Source organism: Gossypium hirsutum, chromosome A06 (assembly GCF_007990345.1).
Source record: "Gossypium hirsutum isolate 1008001.06 chromosome A06, Gossypium_hirsutum_v2.1, whole genome shotgun sequence".
Lineage (NCBI taxonomy): Eukaryota > Viridiplantae > Streptophyta > Magnoliopsida > Malvales > Malvaceae > Gossypium > Gossypium hirsutum.
In genome coordinates, this window is record NC_053429.1 from 71578478 (window position 1) to 71588984 (window position 10507).

The 10507-nt window shown below is 36.5% G+C and overlaps 1 non-coding gene across 1 annotated transcript; it reads right to left on the bottom strand.

Moving 5' to 3' along the window:
- Positions 1–1047: 1047 nt before the first annotated feature.
- On the bottom strand, positions 1048–1154 carry LOC121231346 (small nucleolar RNA R71). Its single transcript, XR_005929406.1, has one exon. It is a non-coding gene; the product is annotated as a small nucleolar RNA R71 (small nucleolar RNA).
- Positions 1155–10507: the final 9353 nt, after the last annotated feature.

The following is a 10507-nucleotide window of genomic DNA, read 5'->3' on the forward strand; positions in this document are numbered from 1 at the left end:
TTGGTATGTAAGTATGTTCATAAGTTAGCAAATTACCGGGTTGCTGTGATTTTATTCGTAATAATATAAACATAAGTTTAATAATTCTAATATGAGAAGTGTAATTAATCCAACACAATTATATCATCTTGATTAAATCTTATTTTGAAATCGTGCATTAGAACTTTCTTTTACTTCATTTTATTTATTTATTTTAATTTTCTTAAGTTTTTAATCACCCTCTTTAAACAAAATATTTTTCTTCACCAAAGTGTTTTAAATTACATTCATAAATAATCCTTTTCACAGTCCTTGTGGGTACGATAACTCGACATTTACTTGTCACTTTATTACTTGTTGTGATTGTGTACACTTGCACATTTCTGTCGTTCCATGTTTTTGGCGCCGTTGCCGGGGACTATTTTAAAAAGTCATTATTTGTGAATTTGTTAGTTTTCATTTTGGTTTTTTTTCGTTTAATTTTTAACTTGATTAATTTTTCTATGATTATTTCAGATGTTTATGAGTATTGACCGAATTATTGACTTACTCCCTGTAGACCCTGAGATAGAAAGAACTTTTCGGCAGTGAAGAAGACAAGCAAATCAGAGGAGGACCGAAAAGATGAACTTCGAAAACTCAATCCAAGGAAACAGAGCAAACCCTGCTTAAAATCCTATCCTTATTGCTGACGATAGGGATAGAGCTTTACGACAGTATGTTGTGCCAGTATTTGATGATCTTAATCTGGGTGTAAAGAGACCCAAAATTGAGGCACAACAGTTCAAGCTGAAGCCAGTCATGTTCCAGATGCTTCAGAAAGTGGGCCAATTCAGTGGAATGCCTACCGAAGATCCTCACCTACACTTAAGACTATTCATAGAGGTGAACGATTCTTTCAAGTTAGCCGGAGTACCCGAAGATGCATTACGTATGAAGTTGTTCCCATATTTGCTGAGGGACAGAGCTCGAGCCTAGTTGAACTCATTGCTACCGAACTCAATTTCCACATGGCAAGAGTTAGCAGAAAGATTCCTTATGAAGTATTTCCTGCCTAGCAAGAATGCTAAGTTAAGGAACGAAATCACTGCCTTCCAACAAATGGATGATGAGTCCTTGTTTGAGGCATGGGAAAGGTACAAAGAGTTATTATGAAAGTGCCCTCATCATGGAATCCCACATTGCATCCAACTTGAGACATTTTACAATGGTCTCAATGCTCACACAAGGATGGTAGTGGATGCTTCTGTTACTGGTGCTCTCCTTTCTAAGTCTTATAATGAGGCTTATGAAATTATCAAGAGGATTGCCAGCAACAATTACCAATGGCCAACCAACCGAGCAGTGTCAGGAAGACGAGTTGCTGGAATACATGAAGTAGACACTCTTACTTCACTCGCATATCAGGTATCATCAATATCCTCAATGCTTAAAAATCTTACTACTTATAGGTCCAACAGTTTTGCAGTACAGCCACCAAATCAATTTGAAAATATAGCTTGTGTTTATTGTGGGGAAGGAAATTTGTTCGAAGAATGTCCATCAAACCCAAAATCCATATATTACATAGGTAACTGGAACAAAAATCGAGGAAAACAAGGACTGCAATCCAATTTTTATAACCCATCGAGGCGAAACCACTCAATTTTTTCCTGGAGTAACCAATGAGCTGGAACCAGTAATACTTACGCCCAACTTAGATCGACCCAGCCACCAAGTTTTCCCCAACAAGTTCAGAAACCAACCCAAGCTGAACCATCCAATGGCTTAGAAAATCTGTTGAAGGCATACATGATCGAGAATGATGCCTTAATCCAAAGCCAAGCAGTTACATTGAAAAACTTAGAAAACCAAATGGGCCAGCTTGTAACTAAACTCAAGAATCGACCACAAGGTGCTTTACCTAGTGATACGGAAAATCTAAAGAATCCGGGGAAGGAGCATTGCAAAGCATTAACATTGAGGAGTGGAAAGACAGTAGAGTCCAACACCATTGAAGCTAAAAAGAAGCCAGCTAATGCTAAAAAATCAGAGGAATTTCAATCGAGTGTTGAAATTCCAGTTTCACAAGAACCAGAATCTGTAAAACTCGACAAGGTAATTTTAGAACCAGCTAATTCTGATCAACTAACAACCCCGTCAGATGTAGAATTGCCACAGAAGACGAATCAACTAGTTCCAATAAAGAAACCACCACCACCCTACCCTCAAAGACTTTAAAAGCAGAAGCAGGAGATTCAATTCAAGAAGTTCCTAGACGTACTCAAGAAACTTCATATCAACATCCTGTTGGTTCAAGCACTTGAGCAAATGCCGAACTACGTCGAATTCATGAAGGATATTCTATTCAAAAAATGAAGACTCCAAGAATTTGAGATGGTAGCTTTGACGAAGGAATGCAGTGCATATCTTCAAGACGAACTACCTCCAAAATTGAAGGATCCTGGATGTTTTACCTTACCTTGCAACATTAGAGCAACATATTGTGGTAAGGCACTATGTGACTTGGGTTCGAGTGCCAACTTGATGCCTATGTCAATATTTAGAAATTTGGGGATAGGTGAAGTTAGACCTACTATGGTTACACTTCAATTAGTAGATTGATCCTTAGCACATCCAGAAGGAAAAATCGATGACGTATTGGTACGTGTAGATAAATTTATCTTCTCTGCTGATTTTGTTATCCTAGACTTTGAAGCAGAAAAAGAAATGCCAATTATCTTAGGAAGACCATTCTTAAGCAACTAAAAGGACCTTTATTGATGCGCAGAATGGCGAGCTTACTATGTGTGTTCAGGATAATTAGGTAACATTTAATGTTTTTAATTCTATACGATTTTCTGACATAATTGATGATTGTTTTGTAGTATCCAATTTAGAAGATTTAATAGTAGAAAAGGAGCTCAACTATGTGGAGGATCCGTTAGAACAAATTTTGACATCAGATCCTCCGAATGATGAAGAGGGGGATGAGTGCTTAGCTTTGTTAGAAGCTAATCAAAGGGGATTTATTCTGCAGTCCCGCTTTGAATCTTTGGAGTTAGAGGAAAGGGATTATGCCCAACCAAAAGCATTAATCGAGGAGCCACCTAAATTAGAACTCAAGGTACTACCTTCACATCTAAAATATGTTTATTTAGGTAACTCTTCTACTCTGCTTGTGATGTTTCAGCAGAATTAACTACTGAGCAAGAAGCGAAATTCATCTTGGTGTTGAAACAATTTAAGAGGGTTATCGGATGGATCATAGCTGATATCTGTGGTATTAGCCCATCTGTATGCATGCACAAGATCATACTAGAAGATGGCGAGAAAGGGACGATCGATGGACAACGAAGACTAAACCCCATCATGAAAGACGTACTAAAGAAAGAAATCATTAAATGGTTAGATGCTGGTATAATTTACCCCATCTCAGATAGTTCATGGGTAAGTCCGGTCCAGTGCGTGCCAAAGAAAGGAGGTATCACGGTCATTGAAAATGAGAATAACGAGTTGATATCGACTAGAACGGTTACAGGGTGGAGAATTTGCATTCATTACCGGATACTGAACAAGACGACTAGGAAAAATCACTTTCCTTTGCCGTTTTTGGACCAGATGTTGGATAGACTCGTGGGGTGAGACTACTACTATTTTCTTAATGGATACTTGGGGTATAATCAGATTACAATAACACCAGAAGATCAGCACAAGACAACATTCACCTGCCCGTATGGTACATTTGCATTTAGACGCATGCCATTTGGTTTATGTAATGCACCTGCTACATTTCAAAGATGTATGATGTTTATTTTTACTGACATGGTTGAGAAGTATTTGGAAGTTTTTATGGATGATTTTTCAGTATTTGGAGATATGTATGACGATTGCCTAGCCAATCTAGCCAAGGTACTAAAGTGATGCGAAAAAACAAACCTAGTACATACTGGGAAAAGTGCCATTTCATGGTACGAGAAGGGATTGTTCTAGGGCATCGGATAATGAGACATGGAATCGAAGTAGATAAAGCAAAGGTAGATGTTATTGAGAAACTCCCACCTCCAACATCTGTAAAAGGTGTTAGGAGCTTTTTGGGCCACGCCGGTTTCTATCGAAGATTTATCAAGGACTTTTCCAAAATTGCTAAAGCCTTATGCAAATTATTAGAGAAGGACTTGACGTTCAAGTTTGATGAGGAATGCTTAAAGGCTTTCAAAGATTTGAAGAGTCGATTAGTTATGGCACCCATAATAGTCACACCAAACTGGGATCTGCCATTCGAATTGATGTGTGACGTGAGTGACTTCGCGATAGGAGCCGTTATGGGCCAGTGAATGAACAAAGTTTTTCATCCCATTTACTACGCAAGTCAAACTCTAACAGGAGCTCAACTGAATTATACAGAAACAGAAAAAGAGTTACTTGTTATTGTGTTTGCTTATGACAAGTTTCAATCTTATCTTGTAGGTACCAAAGTGACTGTCTATACGAACCATTCGGCAATTAAGTACTTACACTTTAAGAAAGATGCTAAGACAAGGTTGATCCGATGGGTAATTCTACTTCAAGAGTTCGATCTAGAAATTCAAGATCGAAAGGGAGTGGAAAATCAAGTAGCAGATCACTTGTCTAGATTGGAGCTGCAAGAAGGGAACTCTCCTCTTATACCAATTCAAGAAACATTTTCGGATGAACACATACTAAAGGTAAATCATGTCCATAATACCCCTTGGTTTGCTGATATTGCTAACTATTTAGCTTGTGGTTTGATGCTGATTGATAAGACGTATTATCAAAGGAAAAAGTTTCTTCACGATGTGAAGTACTATTTCTGGGAAGAACCATACTTGTTCAAGAAGTGTACAGATCAAATGATCAGGAGATGTGTGGTAGAAGATGAAGTGCAAAAGATTCTATACCATTGTCACTCAACTCCAAGTGGGGGACACTTCAGAGGTACTCGTACTGTGGCCAAAGTATTGCAAGCCAGATTCTTTTGGCCAACACTATTCAAGGATGCATACGCTTACGTAAAGAGTTGTGATCGATGTCAAAGGATCGAAAATGTCACTAGTAGAAATGAGATGCCTCGAACAAACATCATTGAGGTAGAATTATTTGATGTTTGGGGCATTGATTTCCTCAGTCCTTTCCCTCCGTCTTTTGGTTACAAATACATCTTGTTAGCTGTAGACTACGTGTCTAAGTGGGTCGAGGCTGAAGCTTATCCAACAAACGATGCTAGGGTTGTAATAAAGTTTTTGCAAAAACACGTTTACAGGGTTTGGAACCCCAAGAGCTATTATCAGTGATGAAGGGTCCCATTTTGTGAACAAGTGGTTAAAATGGTTGTTAGATAAACATGGAGTGAAACACAAGGTCGCTACAGCTTACCATCCGTAGACGAATGGACAAGCTGAACTGGCAAATAAGGAGATCAAAGGTATACTTGAGAAGGTAGTTTGCCTGAACAGACGAGATTGGTCCAAAAGACTGGATGATACTTTATGGGCTTATAGGACAACATACAAAACACTTTTAGGGATGTCACCTTTCTTGTTGGTCTTTGGAAAAGCTTGTCATCTGCCCTTAGAGTAAGAACACAAAGCTTACTAGGCCCTTCGACAACTCAACTTGGATCTTAAGCTTGCTAAAGAGAAACGGATGCTCCAACTCAATGAGCTAGAGGAATTCTGCACGTTCTCGTTCGAAAATGCCAAACTACTCTAGGAGAGACTTAAGAAATGGCATAACAAGCACATTCGAGTTCGGTGTTTGAAACGGGTTAGCAAGTCTTGTTATTTAATTCCAGATTAAAGTTCTTTTTAGGTAAACTAAAATCACGTTGGTCCAGTCTATTTACAATTCATCGCACCTATCCATACGGAGTTGTTAAACTCTAAGGTAAGGGAGGTAATTTTCAAGTTAATGCTCAGCGTCTGAAACATTATTTAGGTGATAAAACTAAACGGAATCAAATTTCGTTCATTCTATTAGATGTTGAAATTTTCTTATTTTCCTTTTTAATAAATGATTTAGGATTTTTGAGATTAGTATGTTTAAATCAATTCTGAAGTGGGACCGCTTGTGACCCCTCCAATTTTTCATGGGAATTGATTTTAACATAATTTTTCGAGAAATTATTCCCTAAATAGAAAAATAAATTTTTAGTTTTTCAAACAAAGATGTCAATGTTGACCTAAGTTTTAAATTGCAACTCAAATTCAAATTTTCATTAAGTTTAGGGACTTAATTGAATTATTTTCAAAATTTGGTTGCTCTTTTCGTAAATAATAAAAAGTAGATGCCTCTTTTTTGTAAATATTTTCAGAAGGCTTCTAGAATACATGTTTTTAATTCAAAAAAAAATGATAATTATAATATATATTAATTATTATCAACTTTATATAAAGTTAGGATTAGTGTTAATTTCATCATATTTTATTTGATAAATTTTTAATAATAATAAGATGATAATCTTTAATATATAATTATATCTATTATAATTTATATATTAATTTTTATCAATTTAGTATAGAATTAGTTTTAATCATATCTCATTTTTGTTTTAATAAATTAATAGTATTAATAATTATAGAGTTAGGATTAATGTTAATTTCATCATATTTTATTTGATAAGTTTTTAATAATAATAAGATGATAATATTTAATATATAATTATATCTATTATAATTTATATATTAATTTTTATCAATTTAGCATAGAATTAGTTTTAATCATATCTCATTTTTGTTTAAATAAATTAATAGTATTAATAATTTAATATGCATATATTTAATTATTAATTGTTTTTAACTTGGATTAAAATTAGAACTTAGAGTTTTTAATTATTAAATTTCTCTAAGAATTCTACTTTAAGTCCTATTCCTTTCATTATAAATACTACCTTCTCCATTCATTCATCACTAAAAATCCCAAACACCAAAACCCTTAAAGTGCCGCAATCCCCTAGCCTAGCAGCCATTCGGCCAGCAAGCACCTAGCAGCCCAGCTCCATCGCACACGTCGAGCACACTTGCCCCCATCACGCACTGTATTGCGCGTCCTGTCCTGTTCCAGCACCTACAAACGTCTAGCTCCAGCACTCACCAGGCCCGCACCTTGGCGCTGCATCTGCTCCAGCTCCAGCGTACGTGCACCTAAGCTGTTGTGCACTCAGCTTTGTGGCTTGCTGCCCGTGCAGCTCATCGCGCCAAGCTTGTGCTACTTCTTGCTCCTGCTCGACGAGTCTGCTTGCTGTCCGACACTTGTGCGGCACACACCTACACCAAGCCCCTTAGCCGAAATCTTCTAACTCACCTTAAATTGATCTCTTTTGTTTATTAATTATTTTTAGGAGTTCTAGGTTTTATAAAAAAAGGTGGTAAGACAATTTGTTTTCTCCCAAATTTTAATTTTATTCAATTATTTAATTTTTTAGTTTACTGAATTATTAATAAATTTTGTGAATTAAATTTTTGAAAAAATAATTTTCCCATCTTTTGTTTAGGTTAATCATGCCTCGCAAGAGAACTCGTGCTTGTGCTCAAATTGATGAAACACAAAACAAATTCCATTGTGAAGATGCTAAAGCAAGATACAATAGTATCTTCAAAAATCAACAGATGCATCCAGAGAAAGGCTTCACTTTTAAAGAGAGCAACTACAAAGACTTTATGGCTCGTATTCGTCAAGTTGCTGAAGCCATCAATTGGGAATTGTTTTGTGAAAAGAGGCCTAGTGTGGATGAGGAACTAGTTCATGAATTCTATGCGAATTTAACCTCAAGCGATTTGATAGAAGTTTCAGTTCGCGGAATCAAGGTACCAATAAGTTCAAATGCTATTAATGAGTTCTTTGAATTACCTGATTCGAAAACGATGAATATTCTTCTTTGATGAGCAACATCGAGCCTAAAAATTTGCAAGAAATTCTTGAGGAACTTACAGTTCTAGGTTCTAAGTGGACTGTGTCAAAGCAAGGAATCCACACTTGTCGAAGAGAATCTTTGACACCACTTGCAAATGTATGGTTCTATTTCATCCGTTTCAGCCTTATGCCTAGTTCGCATGGGACTACAATCTCGTTAGAGCGAATGGTCTTATTATATTCAATTTTTAACTGGAAAGTGGGAAAAATCATCCTACGAGAGATGAGGAATTGTGCCACTAGACGTTTTGGCCTCGCTTACATACCTTTTACGATAACAATTTTGTGCTTAAAAGTTGAGATTCTTGCAAACGTAAAGAAGATAGGGTATAGCCAGGGCACAATCACAGATTGGGACCTCTACCGAGTAGCTGGAGATTCTGTTCTATAGCAGCGAGTTGAAGAAAGTGAGGATCTCGGTGAAGAGGAAGAAGATCCCTCAGAGATCGAGCCAATACAATCGACTGAAGTCCCTGATAAGGTGGAACCAATAGAACCAGAAATTAAGCCCGATGACAAAACTTCAATATTTAGAGCTCAACCGCCTAGCCCAGATCTTCGAAAGTTGGTGGACATAATGCAGCATATGCAATGGCAGTAACAAGCTTACTGGAGATACTCAAAAATAAGGGATGACTCGATGAGAAGTGCTCTTAAGAAAATTTACAATGACCCATTTATTTTTGTGCCTGAATTTCCAGATTTTATATTTGAACCATGGAGTCCATTATCGAAGAATGAGCGAAGCAATTCATGCAAAGGCGATAGTGATGGAGCAAAAGATGCGTCAAATTGAGAAGGGTCTGCAAATAAATAAAGGGGGGATCTTGACTTTATTTTATTTCTGTTCTTAGGTCATTTTAGAATTAAGTTAATTAGGATTTTTTTTTATTTTAAATTAAGAGAGGAAAATCACTAATAAAATTTGAGTAAGGCACGAAGTATAAAGTGTGGCAATGGGTATATAAATGTCTAGGATTGGATTTAGAAAAGAGCTTTGTAACGCCCCGTACCCGAGACCGTCGCCGGAGTCGAACACGAGGTGTTAATAGACTTAATTCATTACTTAAACAGCTCAAACAATTTATTTTTAAAATTTTCAGTCAAGCTAACAATCTGCGTCATAGTCGCTTAAAAATTCATATCTCGAGTTACGAAACTCGAAATCCAATTCCGTAAATTTTCTCTAAAACTAGACTCATATATATATTTACTAATTTTTTTATAGAATTTTTGGTCGAGAAAATTAGTACAGTTTATTAGTTAAAGTCTCCCCTGTTTTAGAGTTTGACTGCTCTGACCTCTATGTATTACGAATCAAATATCTCCCTGTACAGAGTTTCAATGACTATACCGTTTGCTTCTAATTAAACTAGACTCAATAAGAAATCTGTAAATATAAGTTATGACTTCTATTTATCTTTGAACAATTTATGGTGAATTTCCAAAGTCAGAACAGGGGATCCAGAAATTGCTCTGGCCCTGTTTCACAAAAATTTAAACATCTCATAAAATATAACTCATATACCTGTTTTGTTCCATCCATATGAAAATAGACTCATAATTATTCAATTCCATATATTATTCATCATCTAATTGGATCTCTACTATTTTTAGTGATTTTTCAAACTCACGTCACTGCTGCTGTCTGAATCTATTTTATGGTAAATTTTACCTATTTCATGGTTTCCATGGATTAGCTAGCAATTTAGCATACATAACACCAAATATGATCATGATTAGCCATTCCAATGGCTAATCATTACCAAGCATTTCCATACCACTCAATAACCATATACACAAAATGATTATAATGCTATACATGCCATACTCAAAATATACAAACCATTATGCCAAGATGGTATACGGATAGTGTGAGCATGCCTCCGATCGTTCCTGATTTCCGAGCTGGCTTGTCAACACTACAAGGAATGAAAAGGAGGAAGTAAGCATAAATTCTTAGTAAGCTCACATGCAAATAGCAAGTAACACAACTATATAAGCAAACATAAAACATCATTTGCATAATCATCACCGAGACATTCATATCACATTTTCATTTATCATCTTACCATATTGTTGTTATATCGAGTTTTCAACCTGAGGGTTAAGTACATACTTGTTCAAAGTATTCATTTCACAACACTTACCAATACGTCCCTTTCATCTCGAGTATTCCTCCGCTTGAGTAGAATTTTACCCGTTGAACACATCGGAATATAATTCGGATACATGGAAAGTTTGCACATAAGTGCCACATATGTAGCCAAGCTACCATGTAACCCGCCCATAAGTGAACTCGGACTCAACTCAATGAGCTCGGATGCCTAGTTACATCTCTCGAACTCGGACTCAACTCAACGAGTTCGGACATTCGCATCCATAAGTGAACTCAGACTCAACTCAACGAGTTCGGATGCCCAAATATCCTAGTGACATGTCACTTGTATCCTAATCTATTCCTAAGGTTCAAACGGGCATTTTCCTCGATCACACATCTTTGCCATCGTCCACTCGTATGCAAAAATGGCTACTTTTACCATTTCGTCCACAACTTGGTATTTTCCCCATTTTAGCCCGAATTTTAGTTTTCCTTGCTAATCGAGCTTGGAAGCTT